Consider the following 13678-nt stretch of genomic DNA (forward strand, 5'->3'; position numbering starts at 1 on the left):
GCTAGCTTAAAAGAGCTTAAAAGCGAGCTTAAAAGCAGCCTGGGGCAGAGCGCGACCCAGGTCTCTGAAACTGATCCCTTCTTTCTCTTTATGTCCCACCCCGAAATTATGGACCTTCCTGTTTTATTGAGAAATGAACCCACAAATGCCTGTGTCTCCTTCTCCATAACATCCAGACACCATTACAGACTGTCACAACCTGCAATGACAACCCGCTCCGTTCCCCGGGTGAACTTTTCCATGTTTTCAAAACTCGGCATTGATGCAATGGTTTCACAACGTCGGAATTATATGTTTTCAAGAGCAGCTCTTGTAAAACATGCAATTTTGAGAAGAACATCGGTCGTGAGCTTTGACAATTACTCCCTATCCAATTAGGAAAGCAGAGCTTGGCTCCAGGGCAAGTCAAGATTTTTTAAACCTTCATGACAAATTTGCATAAACACCCTCGTTTAAGATGAAAAAGGAAAAAAAAAAAAAATCCGAGCCTTCAGATGACGGGCTCTGTTTCAACACAAGCTTCACTGAATTTCAGCTCTAATTTAAGTATTTCTCTCTGAAGATGGGTTTCCCAGAGCCTTCCGGCTATAGCAGCTTCTTGCAGAGATAAAGAGGCAGGTTTGGGGAGGCAAAGCGGGTTCTTGACCAGCCCCAAGTCTCGGATGGGTCTTAGACCCCAACAGACCTTCTCCGGGCCCCTGGAGCACAGCCCAGCCAGGGGCTTCCGGGCAAGGAAGAGCCAGAGGACTTCCCTGGGGGCTGCCAGGGGTGACGTGGGGGATGTGGAGCCAATGAGGAAACGAGCCTGTCCTGGAACGAGCTGAACAGAGTTGGAAAAAGACAGGAGAAAGAGCACGTTCTTTGGATTTAGGTAGACCCAGGTTCAAATTGCCGACCAAGGCCTCCTTATTGGCCTGTGGCCTGGACAAGGCACTTATCCTCCCTGAGACCTCATTTAGCTCCTCATTTCAGGGGCACTAACAACGTGTGCTGCAGTCGTGTCGTAGTGACAGAGACCATAGAGACTTAGCCACCGGGGAGAGTGGACGGCGTGATTTGGGGGAGAGTGGGGTGGCTGAAACTCTTGAAGACTAAAAATGAGTGAATTCTGCTATGATGACACTAGAATTCTAATTGCTCCGAATGTATCTGTGTGATGTGTTCCCCGGCAGGCTCAGCACCCCTTTGATGTGGACCAGATGTAAGGCTCTTTTTAGAGAGTCTGTGTGAGGGGCAGCAGTGAATTGATTACAAAGAGCCCTGAACGTGGGTCGAAAGCGCAGGTGTGAGATCCACTCTGGTCTTAGTCACTGCGTCACTGTGGCCTGGGCATCGTTCATATCTGAGGCTCATTCCCATCTCTGAGGCTAGAACAGTTGCTCTCAACCCTGGCAGCACATTAGAACCACTTGGGGAGTTAAAAAATATCAGTGTTCAGGCCTCACCCACAAAGACTCTGATTTACCTGGTCTGGGGTGAGGCCCAGACATGGGTATTCCCAGGTGATTCTAATGGGCAGCCAGCATGGAGAACCCCAAGACCTCTGTGCCTTCCAGGCATCAACTTCTCTGACACCCAGGAAAGATTTGATGCAGAGCACAGGGGAGCAGGCATGCCTGGGAGTCAGTAAGCTTCAATTCTATTGTCTTGCTGTGTGGCCTTGGGAAAATCATTCTCCCTCTCTGGGCATCAGCTTGACCCATCTGCAAGGTGGGGAGGGGGGAAGACTGGATGCCGATTTCAAGTTATATGAGTCTATGAACCTCACAGCTGTGTCCTGAGACACAGACGCACTCTACTAAGTAGGTCCACCAGGAAAACTGAGCCCATGGGGCCCCAGCTCAGCTTCCCTGGACACGCAGGCTGGGAGGTTTGGTACGTGAGCTCTGCGAACTCCAGTTGCTCTTTCCTTGAGGCTAGAAGGAGGCCCTTTGGGTCTCTGACGATGGGCTCCTGCATGATAGAGAAATGTATGCCAGGGGTTTCCTTGTATTTGCTGCATTTCTTAAGGAGGGGACCTGGCACTAAGGGGCTCTCCTTACGCATGTAAGACAAATAAAAGAGAAGGCAAACCCTGCTGAGGTCCTACTGTGGGCCCTCGGGCAGCTCACTCACTGTCTCTGGGCCTCAGCTTCCCCTGGGTACCACAAAGAGAGATTTCCAGCTACCTCCAGGGGAGTGAGGAGGCCGGAGGGAGGTAACACAAGTAAAGCACTCAGCACACAGTGAGTGTTCAATTACATTCGCCACCGCGATTAATGATGAGTCCCATCTGCCTTGAAGCAGGCACCATCCTAACCACTTAGGGGGTGAACTCAGCTGATCCTCACAACAGTCCCATGAGGTGAGTGCCATTATGATCCCCATTATACAGATGAGGAAATAAGAACAGAGAGTTCAAGTGGCTTGCCCAAGGTCACACAGCAGGAAAGAGAGGGAGCTGGATTCAAAGTCAAGCAGGCTGAATTCAGAGCTTGGCCCTCAAGCTCTGGCCCTACTGCCTTCCAGGGCAAAAGAGAAAGTACACTCAGCTGTGGGGGGAGCAAAGAGGACAGGCAGAGGGGCAGGACTGGGCGCTTCTCCCGACAGGGCATTGGCCCATGCGGGGCTCTGCGCGGGATTTAGAATCAGGTGTTGGAGTAACTCGAAGGTACGTTAGAAATGTTCCAAACATTGTGAATGGTGCTGCTGTGAAGGTCCTTGTGCGTGTCTCCCGGGAACACACGAAGCAGGTCTACTGAGTATCCCCGGGAGGGGAGCAGCAGGGCCGAGCCCACGCGCAGACTCAGCTGTCGAGGCTGCGGAGAAGCCTCCCTGAGGAGACGGCCGGGGTCAGGGAGGTGGGAGCAGCCCTGCGATGTCTACGGAGGTTCGGCTCAGAAAGGAGCAGCCGTGCCAGGCCCGGGGAGTGGGAGCCTGTCTTCAGGCCCAGGAACAGCCAGGCCGCCAGCACAGGGGAGGAAGTGAAGGCAGAGGGTGTGGGTGGAGGAGGCGCCAGGACCACCCCAGGCTGCAGGCCTGAGATGAGCTGGGAAGGAAACTGTGAGGGCGCGCTCAGCAGTGCGGCTCTGCACCCAATGGATTAAGACGGCTAGTGGACATTTAAGTGCGGCTCTTGAGGACACCGGAAATGAGTCTGGAGTTCAGGGAAGGGGCTGGGCTGGGATCTCAAGTGTAGATCCCCAAGATAACAGTGCTAATGGGAATAATGCCTTAGAGACGGAAAGAGGGGGATGGAGAGAGGGGAGGGCTGGGATGATCCATTAGAGAGGGAAAGAGGAGGATGGAGAGAGGGGAGGGCTGGGATGATCCATTAGGGAGGGAAAGAGGGGGAGGGAGAGAGGGGAGGGCTGGGATGATCCATTAGGGAGGGAAAGAGGGGGATGGAGAGAGGGGAGGGCTGGGATGATCCATTAGGGAGGGAAAGAGGGGGATGGAGAGAGGGGAGGGCTGGGATGATCCATTAGAGACGGAAAGAGGGGGATGGAGAGAGGGGAGGGCTGGGATGATCCATTAGAGAGGGAAAGAGGGGGATGGAGAGAGGGGAGGGCTGGGATGATCCATTAGGGAGGGAAAGAGGGGGATGGAGAGAGGGGAGGGCTGGGATGATCCATTAGAGACGGAAAGAGGGGGATGGAGAGAGGGGAGGGCTGGGATGATCCATTAGGGAGGGAAAGAGGGGGATGGAGAGAGGGGAGGGCTGGGATGATCCATTAGGGAGGGAAAGAGGAGGATGGAGAGAGGGGAGGGTTTGGGGTCTGGTGCACATCTGTGCCCTGAGAAGGAGCATGGCCAGGTCATGGAATGAGGCTGGAGGAGGAGCTGGCAGAGTCTGGAAGGAGGAGAGGCCTGAGGTAGTTGCCAGGGAGGGTGGAGGAGAGACTGGGTGAGGGAGGCCCGGGGTTCCTGGTGCCGCAAGGGTTCAGCGGTTGGGAGCAAGTGTTGTGATTCGAGTTTGGTGGTTGGGGATTAGAGTCGTGATTACTGAGGGGTCGCCGTCACTGGTGATGACAAGGTTGGGTTTTGACAACGGGAATGGGGGGCTAAGGTCAGGTTCATCATTCAACAAACATGGATTAAGCACCTTCTGCAGGCGTGGACCCTGTGTAGACCTGTGGACATGAAGCCCCAGTGTAGACTCTGAGTACCCAGTAGTGAATAGACGCATCAACTTCTAAGTTCGGAATTTTCTGTGACATGAATTTCCATTAATCACAGGCTGATATTGTCCTAACGACTACCATTTACTGAACGATTGCCATGGGTCGGGATCTAAGCTGAGCAAATGTCCATACTTCATCTAATTTAATTTTCACACCGGAGAGTTTTTATTTCCAAAATTTTATGACTGACTTGGGTTATTGACCTGAACTACCTGAAGCTGATTTCTAGTTAGCCCGTTTTTTGAAAAAGGTGAGGTGGATTAAAAAGCAGACAGAGAAAACCTTTCTGGAGGTGGCCCCGCAGCGGAAGAGCTTTCACTGCCACTGCGGTGCGTCCTCACCTGGAAGCTCCGGGCCCTTCCCGACGCTGAACCGGCTGGTCTCCCGCTTGCAAATTATTTTCCCTCTAGAGATGTTTTATTTCAATGTCTTATTTCAGTTTCAACTCCTCAGATAAACTTTGGGAAATGTCCTATATTTGAATCTGAAAAAGAAACCCAACTTCTTATTTTTTCTTTCAAATGAGGAGGAAAAAAGCTGGGGACACTAGTGAGCTGTGCAACTTTGAGCAACCTTCCTACCATCTCTGAGTCCATTTTCTCTCACCCTCTGGGCTTGGCCCCTCTGACTTTCCCTTCTTCTCTGCATAAGTCTTCCTGCTCTTCCAGTTAGATTGTCACCATAAGCACACAGCATGCTCTGTTACCTCCCAAATTATAATTTAAAAACCCCTCCTTAGCTTCCTGCCCACTCCCTGGTCCCCTGGAAGGCGAATGTGAAAGTGGTGCCTAGGCACACATCTCCACTTCCTTATCTCCCACTCGCTCCTCTGAGACCTCGCTTCCACCCAAGCCAGCTCTTGCTGAGGTCACCAATGACCCTCGCGTTGCCCCACCCGATGGATGAGCCTCTGTCCTCTCCCCACTGAGTGCTCAGCTGCGCTTGACACAGTTGACTGAATTCTGGGGCGCTGTCCGCTTGGGGCTCCCTCCTGCTTCTCTGGTCCGGCCCAGTTCATTGGCAGGCCTGCCTCCTCTCCCCTTCCTCTGGACACTGGTCCCAGCCCTCTTCTCCTGTCCCCTTCAGACCCCCACCCTAGGTAACCTCAGCCATTCCCATGTCTTAACATCCCCATGTCTTCATTTCCATTTTTATTTTTGACTTATTTTTTGGACTAGGTGATATGTGTACACGGTACAACGTCTTTAAAGCACACAGGCTGGGGCCGGCCCAGTGGCATAGTGGTTGACTTTGCATGCTCTGCTTCGGCAGCCCGGGGTTGGCTGGTTCAGATCCCAGGCGTGGACCTACGCACCGCTCATCAAGCCAGGCCATGGAGGCATCCCACATACAAAATAGAGGAAGATGGCACAGATGTTAGTTCAGGGACAATCTTCCTCACCAAAAAAAAAATAATAATAATAATAAAGCACACAAGGCTTACAGTGGAGTCTCTCTCGCTTTCCTGTTGGCCAGTTTCCGGAGGCAGCTGCTGCTCCTGAGGTCCTTGCATCCTCCAGGGATGTGCTACACATTACGAACGTGCATAAACATTTCCCCACGTAAACAGTACACGTTACACACAGCATCCTGCGTGTGATGGCCATGAAATTGCGCCAAGCAGCCTCCTGCCCTGCTGCAGGAGCACAGTTGGCTAACACCCAGGCTGCTGTTCTCTGGATCCACCGCCTTGTTTCCCTGAGGCCTGGCCCCAGCAGGATGCTCCCGGCCCTTGACTGCCAGCAGGGGCATGAGGCAGGCCTGTTCCTCCAGTGAGACAGGAAACTCCCCCGCAGGCCATTTTGGCCTGGGGATTCTCCATCACCTGTGAAACCTTTCTTGTACCTGCACTGCTATCCAAGACTCTTCCTAACCTCTCCTCCTCCTCCCACAGGGGTGAGACCTGCACCCCAGCCTGTAGGCTGCCCAACTCCCATTCTCCTTCCCCCTTCCCCAATACACATTTTGTACTTTTTTCTTCTTCTTCTTTTTCTCCCCAAAGCCCCCAAATACACAGTTGTATATTCTAGTTGTGGGTCCTTCTGGCTGTGCTATGTGGGATGCCGCCTCAGCGTGGCCTGATGAGCGGTGCCATGTCTGTGCCCAGGATCCGAAACCCTGGGCCACCAAAGCAGAGCACGTGAACTTAACCACTCAACCCTGTGGCTGGCCCCACGTTTTGAACTTCTGATCCTGGCTTGGAATGGCTTTTGGTCGGACCAGAACTGCCGTATTGCACCTTCCTTTTTCTCCATTAAAAATATTTTTGGAGGAATTTCCTTTTCAGTACACAGAGAGCTTCCTCACTGTTTTTTCTGCCCCATCTTATTCTGTAACTCGTTTAACCAGCCTGCTACCAATGGGCACTGAAGTCATTTCCGATAGTGCTGTGGCGAGCATCCCGGTACACACATCACTTCCCCAGCTGCCAGCTCAGCTGGAGGACGAACACTTGGAGCGGGAATGGCAGGTCAGAGAGGCTGCCTGCTCCAGGTATGATGGGCGTGGCCAATTGGCCTCCTCAGACGTGGGACCAATTCACACCACACCAGAAACACAGGGGCGCGTGGACTCAGCCCCTCCCCCCGTGTCATGGCACTCTCAAACTCTGATCTTTACCAATCTGATGGATAAGAAACAGTATTCTGTAGTTTATTTTCTGTTTCTCTTATCATCAGCGCTGTGAGCATCTTGCCATATGTTTAGGATCCATTTATGTTTCTTTTGGGGGGACCTGCTCGTTAATAGTCCTGACCTAATTTCCTATTGGTTGTTCCTCTTTTTCTTGAGGATTTGTAGGCACTCTTTGTTGATTTATTTTAGCGTTTATTCATTATGTCATTCATTTCATTTTTTTAAGCTGGTTTATTATTTGTTTTGGGGCTGTAAATAATAAAAACTGTGTCCTTTTATTGAAAAGTTCTGCCTTGATTTGCTCATTTGCCTGATAAGGGTGGGAGGGCGGCTCACAACCAGTGTGGGCTCATGGGCCCCAGGCCAGGGACAGTGGCGCCTTCCTGGCCTCTGGGAAACAATCCTTTTCTTTCTTTTGCTCCTCTACCCTCAACCACATTTCATTTTTGTTCTTCTAACCCTTCCAACACTTTGTAACCAATTCCCTCTATTAACCTCCCTCTGAAGTACCTGGAACGGTTTGTCTCTCTGGACACTGACTGTCTCAGCCAGCTGGGGCTGCTGTAACAAAGTCCCGCAGACCGGCTTAAACAACGGGAAAGAGCGGGGAAGTCTGGGATCAGGGTGCCGGCACCGTCCAGTTCTGGTGAGAGTGCTCTTCCTGGCTTATAAACAACCGCCTTCTCGCTGTGTCCTCACACGGCAGAGAGCCAGCAAGCTCTAGTCTCTTACTGTTCTAATGAGGACACTAATCCCATCATGAGGGCTGCCCTCTCAGACCTCATCTAAGCCTAATTACCCCCAAAGGACCCACCTCCAAATACCGTCACCTTGGGGATTAAGGCTTCAACCTATGAATTGTAGGGGGGACACAAACATTCAATCTATGGTACTGACAGATACACTTACTGTAACTGAAACGTGCTTGGTGATCTCCCCTCATCTTCGTCTACTACCACTCTCCTCCTTATTCAGTATACTCCAGTCATGTTGATCTCCTTTTCCTTCCTTGAACACAGTCTTCCTTGTCTCAGGGCCTTTGCACATGCTATTCCTACTGCCTGAGGTTCCCTTTCCCCTGATCTTTGCAGAGACGACTCATTTCAACCCTTCAGGCTGTTAGCTTCAATGTCACCTCCTTTGAGAGGCCTGCTCTCCCTTTCAACCTAGGTAGGTTTACCCCACAGACATTCATCTCTTACTCTGCTCCCTGTGTTTTCCCTTCCCTGCACTTGTCACAAGTTGTAATTATTTTATTTCTTTGGCTCCCCACAGCCCTGCACTAAAGCATAAGGTGCTTGAGGGCAGAGACAATGTCTGTCAGCTTTGTCATTGAAACCCCAGGGCCTGGAACAGTTCCTGGCACAGGGACGTGCTAAATCAATGAACGACTAGAGGAAGCGCTAAAGATGGTAGAGAGAAACTGAGATGGTTGATCGGGAGTCCTATATGAACACAACAGATAATTTCAATATTGCTTTTCGCATAATTATTATTGGCCTTATATTATTTCTTTTAACTCTTCCCATGATCTCCTGGGCCCAATGACTGCGCTAAAGGTTGGTGAAATTGGTTGTCTTTTGCCCAGGGACTTGGTTTTCCAATATGCACATCCCTCAGCGCTGAGCTGGAGGAGGAGGCAGCTACAGCAGGGGTTGCCATGGCAATTGCTGGATGGAGAGTGGGGCAATTGCATCCTTGGCCGTTGGCTGGGCCGGGCCGACCTCATGTCTGTGCTAGTGGAAAGGGCAGCTTTGGAGTAACAAGGACCGCTCATCAACTTTGGGGTGGGCAGGCAACTTCAAGCTCCCCAGGCGAGCTTGGCCCCAGGCCTGTGGTCTCCACAGCTGTGTGTGTGGTTTTCCGACAAACGAGGACAAAACACCTGTGCTTGGCGATTAGTGACTGATGAGCAAGTACAGACAGAAGCTGGAGACCAAGGATCAGATCACTCAACCGGCACCCAGTTACCACCGGGAGGGCAGGAGTCAGAAACTCCCCCTGGCCAAATCTAGCCCCTGCCTGTTTTTATAATAAAGTTTTACTGGCACACAGCCATAACCATTTGTTACATAGTGTCTCTGGCTGCTTTTGTGCAGCACAGCAGAGCTGAGCAGTTGCAACAGAGATTGTATGTTTGGCTGACAAGGCCTAAAATGTTTACTATTTGTCCCTTTACAGAAAAAGTTTTACCAAGCCCTGTGTGTGAAGTGTTCCAAGGTGAGGGGAGAGGGCCAGAGACCATTTATGTGGCCTTCTACGGGGGCTGGTATTTTCTCTTCTGACATTCATTGAATGCTATTTGGTGGCAGATTCTTTAATGCATTATCACAGTTACTCTTCACAATAGCCCCGTTTGGCCTTTTACGTTTTTACTTTAGAGGAATAACTAGAGTTGCTGGGTGTCTTAGTCTGTTCGGGCAGCTATAATAAAATGCCAGAGACTGGGGAACTTACAAACAACAGACGTTTATTTCTCACAGTTCTGGAGGCTGGAAGTCCAAGATCAAGCCACCAAAAGACTTGATGTCTAGTGAGAACCCGCTTCTTGGTTCACAGACAGTTTCTTTTTGCTGTGTCCTCACATGGTGGAAGGGGCAAGGGAGCTCTCTGGGGTCTCTTTCATAAGGGCACTAATCCCAGTCATGAGGGCTCCACCCTTATGAGCCAATCACCTCCTAACACCATCACCTTGGGGTTAGGATTTCAATATGTGAATTTTGGGGGAAACACAAACATTCACTCTATAGCACCAGAGTTAGCAAATAATTGCATGAGACAAACTTATATTAAAAAACTATTTGTTAGGATAAAATCGTTGTATTCACAACAACATGGATGGACCTTGAGGATATTATGTTAAGTGAAATAAGTCAGATAGAGACAGACAATCTATGCATGACTCCACTCATATGAGGAAGTTAAACATGTGGACAAAGAGAACAGATTAGTGGTTACCAGGGGAAAGGGGGAGTGGAGGGTGGGCACAAAGGGTGAAGGCGTGCACCTGCAACATGACTGACAAAAAATAACATACAACTGAAATTTCACAAGGTTGTAAACTATCATAATCTCAATAAAAAGTTTTTTAAAAACTGTTGTTTATCTGAAATTCAAATTTAACTGCATTTTATCTGGCCATTCTATTAATAACATGCTCAAGATCACACAACCAGTAAGCGGAAAAATCATCATTTTGTGGAAAGTAATAAAAGAAACTTTAACTAAATTGGAGTCAGGAAGGCCGGTAGGGTGAGCTCTCATGCCCTATCGTACATTGTCAATGACACCAAATGGAAAGAGACCTACACTTACATCTCAACAGGAAGTACAACTACTTTACTACTAAAGGAAGATTTCTCTCTCTACCCAGCAACAGCCCAGCCGATGAGAAACACTGCAGCTCAGTCAATGAGAAATGCCACAGCTCAGCCAATGAGAAATACCACAGCTCAGCCAATGAGAAACACCACAGCTCAGCCAATGAGAAATGCTGCAGCTCAGCCAATGAGAAATGTGGCAGCTCAGCCAATGAGAAATGCCACAGCTCAGCCAATGAGAAACACCGCAGCTCAGCTAATGAGAAATGTGGCAGCTCAGCCAATGAGAAATGCCACAGCTCAGCCAATGAGAAACACCGCAGCTCAGCCAATGAGAAGCCATTGCTGCCCTGCACTATTGCTTCCCCCCCAGTGGACTTGTATTTAGAACAGCCCCTCCCTACTCCCCCTTTTCTCTATAAAAGAAGCTCCTCTCTGTTTTCTGGATTTGCCTATGGTTTGCTGTAGCATGCACGTCCTGAATTGCAATTGTTTGGGTTATTCCTAAATAAACTCGTTTTGAGGGCAAAATAACTGGTGAATTTGCCTAAGTATTTCACCCGGGGCTTAGAGGTTTACAGAATATCATCATGGGTGTGGGCAGGCTGTGAAAAAGTCACTGGCTTAGAAGGCAGAACTAAAATTCCTGGGTCCACCACAAACAGGCTATGACTAGGGGAGGGCCACCTAACTGCTCCACGCTGCAGTATGTGTCCTGTGCATAAAATGGGGTAACAAGCCCATCTTCCATATCTCAGTGGTTTAGAAGAATAACAAACTTTTCTAACTCTCTGAAGGATGACAGTGTAAGAGAGAAAACACTTGCGGGCCCACAGAGAGTTTAGCGAAGAAATCTCTTGTCTTTCAGACATGGCTCCTATTCTCCAAAAGCATCAGGAAAAAACTTCCCCAGAGAGAGCTCTGCCTCTTCCAAATCTGCAGGGTGCAGCAAGGCGTCTGCTAACTATGAAGGCACGGGCCTCACTCCTTCTTGCCTGGCCACTGTAGGATCCCTAAATTGAGAAACTCCTCGTGTCGGGGAGGCTGACATGACCCCGACCCCAAGGTCATCACAGCACTGATCCAGGGCCAGAGAAGAATCAGATGCCATGCTTCCCCCTCTACCCCTCTCTCTCTGAGCTGGGAACGTGCTCTCTACAGTGGAAATCCTTCAAGCTTGGCCTTGTCTGCTGCAGCTGAGGCCCCAGCCAATCCTTATGGGTGGAATGAATTCCTTGGAATTCTGCTTGGCAGAATCACTTGCCAAGTTTTCCTCCACTGGAATAAACCTGGGATCCTTAGTGTGGCATTCAAGGCCTCCATGGGGTAGAAAATGCTATCCCCGTTTTGAAGCTGGAGAAACTGAGACTTAGCCAGGCAAATGGACTTGTCCAAGGTCTCCCAGCTCATGAGGTGCACAGGCAGGGCAGTCCAAAGGTCCCTGGCTCCTGCTCCTCCCCACCCAGTGCTCAGCCTCACAGAGCTGGGGGTCCCGCAAATTCACACATACTAAACTGTGGCTCCTGGAGGCCCCAGGTAGTTCTGAATTGTCGGGGGTGGGCTGCTTTGGGCCTCTGGGATGCTGCAGAGCTCCTGGAAAGAGGACCATGTCTGATGGGTTCTAACCAGCCTGGTTTGAATAGAGCACCAGAGAGATGCCAAAGGCCCCTCACTCACAATCACTCCACGCCTTGCAGGGAAGCATCTGGAAACTCCACTCTCTAAGGAACCAGAGAGAATGCCCCATTTCCAAATGCACACTGCTCCCCACAGCCAGTTAGGGGCACACACTGAGTGCAGAAAGCACTGGCTGCGGAAGGAAGCAGGCAAACCTGAGTCCACACCTCGGCGCCCGTGGCCAGCCGTGGCATCTTTGCAGTCACCTGACCTCTCCATGCTTCATGTAAGAAGACAACGTGGGAGAAGGCCACTCTACCAATGAGAGCATTCCCAAACTTCTCCTTATTATAGATATTTTACATGGTCACAGCAGATAAAGCACAAAAATAAAGATGAGGAAAAAAGCCCATAAAAGTCAGCCATAATCTCACGCCTAGAGATTAAACATGTGACCTTCTTGTGTACACCCTGCTGTGTACACCCTGCTAGAACATGTGCGTGTGCGTGTATGTGGTGTGCGTTTGCCTGCTCGTGTGTGTGTCCTTGAGATCACCACTTTGGCTGGCTCTCAAGTAACCCAGCAAAAGAAGATGTCAGGATTTCTTTTTACCCAATCCCTTATCACTAGTTCTGTCAGTTACATCCAATCCTTCACGTAATAGACAACCCATAAGGGGTGAACATTCTTGCAGCTAAATCTTTGAGCATTTTCTTAGTTATTTAGCATATCTTCTTAGAAGTAAAATTTCTGTGGTGAAATGTGCTTTTGTGACTTTTGGTAGATATTGCTGTATTTCTTATTTTTCTTGGTTTTATAGACAAAACATTATATTTTCTTATTTTAACTTGCATTTCTTTTGTCTCTAACATGGTTAGGGTTTATTTGAATGCTTATTGGGCATTTACATTTCTTACCTTGGGCCTTGTCCATTTTTCTATTAAAAAATTTTTCCTGATTTATTCATTTTTAAGTGCTCTTTTATGTTAAGTATACAAATCCAATAGTTACCATATATGAGGCAAATATTTTCCCACTTTTGTTTTTGGTGGTAGATAGTAATAATAATCATAATACCTTCTGTCCAAGAAGCTATGCCCAAAACTAGTATTTTCCTACTGTGTTGGCAAAAAGTCTGGCCAAGCTGAGTGTGGTATGTGTGTGAAGGGTGTGATGTGTGGTGTGGTGTGTGTGGGTGTGGGTATTGTGTACGTGTGTGGTGTGTGCACGTGTGTGTGTTTGTGTGGTGTGTGTGTGCGTGTGCGTGTCCTCAAGTCAGCAGGTCAGATTAAATAGATTTTAAAAGGCAAACACAAGATAAGACAAAAACCCCTGCCCCACAGCCCACCGGTTATTAGACTTAATCTTTTAGTGATGCTTGTCTTACCTGCAAGCTTTTTCCCAAGTATTTTTTTCTTTTTAAATCATAACTTTACTGAGTGTACACTTTAGGTCTCCTGGTCTTTCATCTAATTTGCAACCCTCAGATAAAAACATGAAATAAAATCTGTGTTTGAAGGAAGTCCTTATAAATTAGGAGAGCTTTTCATGTATGTTTCTTCCTGATCCAACATCTCAGTGAGGTCACCAGGCAGGAAACTATTTATCGCCATTTTATAAATGAGTCACTGAGGCTCTGGGAGAGAGGTATCAATGCAAAGCCAGTAAGGAGTGGAAACCTCTCTCCAACCCAGATATTCTCACTCCAAGTCCAGAATATTCTTCACAAGTGCACAGAGGTTCATGGCCCACGTGCAGAGCAGAAAGTCGGAAACTCCTCCTTTAGAACCGGGTAATTTGGTTCTTCAGCTCTGGGGCCTCAGTTTCCCCATCTGCACTATCACTGCAGCATTAGCTAAAGTAAAAGACCCGCTTGGGTGTAAGGGATGGATGACATTGCGTCACTAGAGCGGGCTCAGCTCTGTCACGGGGGATGCTGACAG

Source organism: Equus przewalskii, chromosome 14 (assembly GCF_037783145.1).
Source record: "Equus przewalskii isolate Varuska chromosome 14, EquPr2, whole genome shotgun sequence".
Lineage (NCBI taxonomy): Eukaryota > Metazoa > Chordata > Mammalia > Perissodactyla > Equidae > Equus > Equus przewalskii.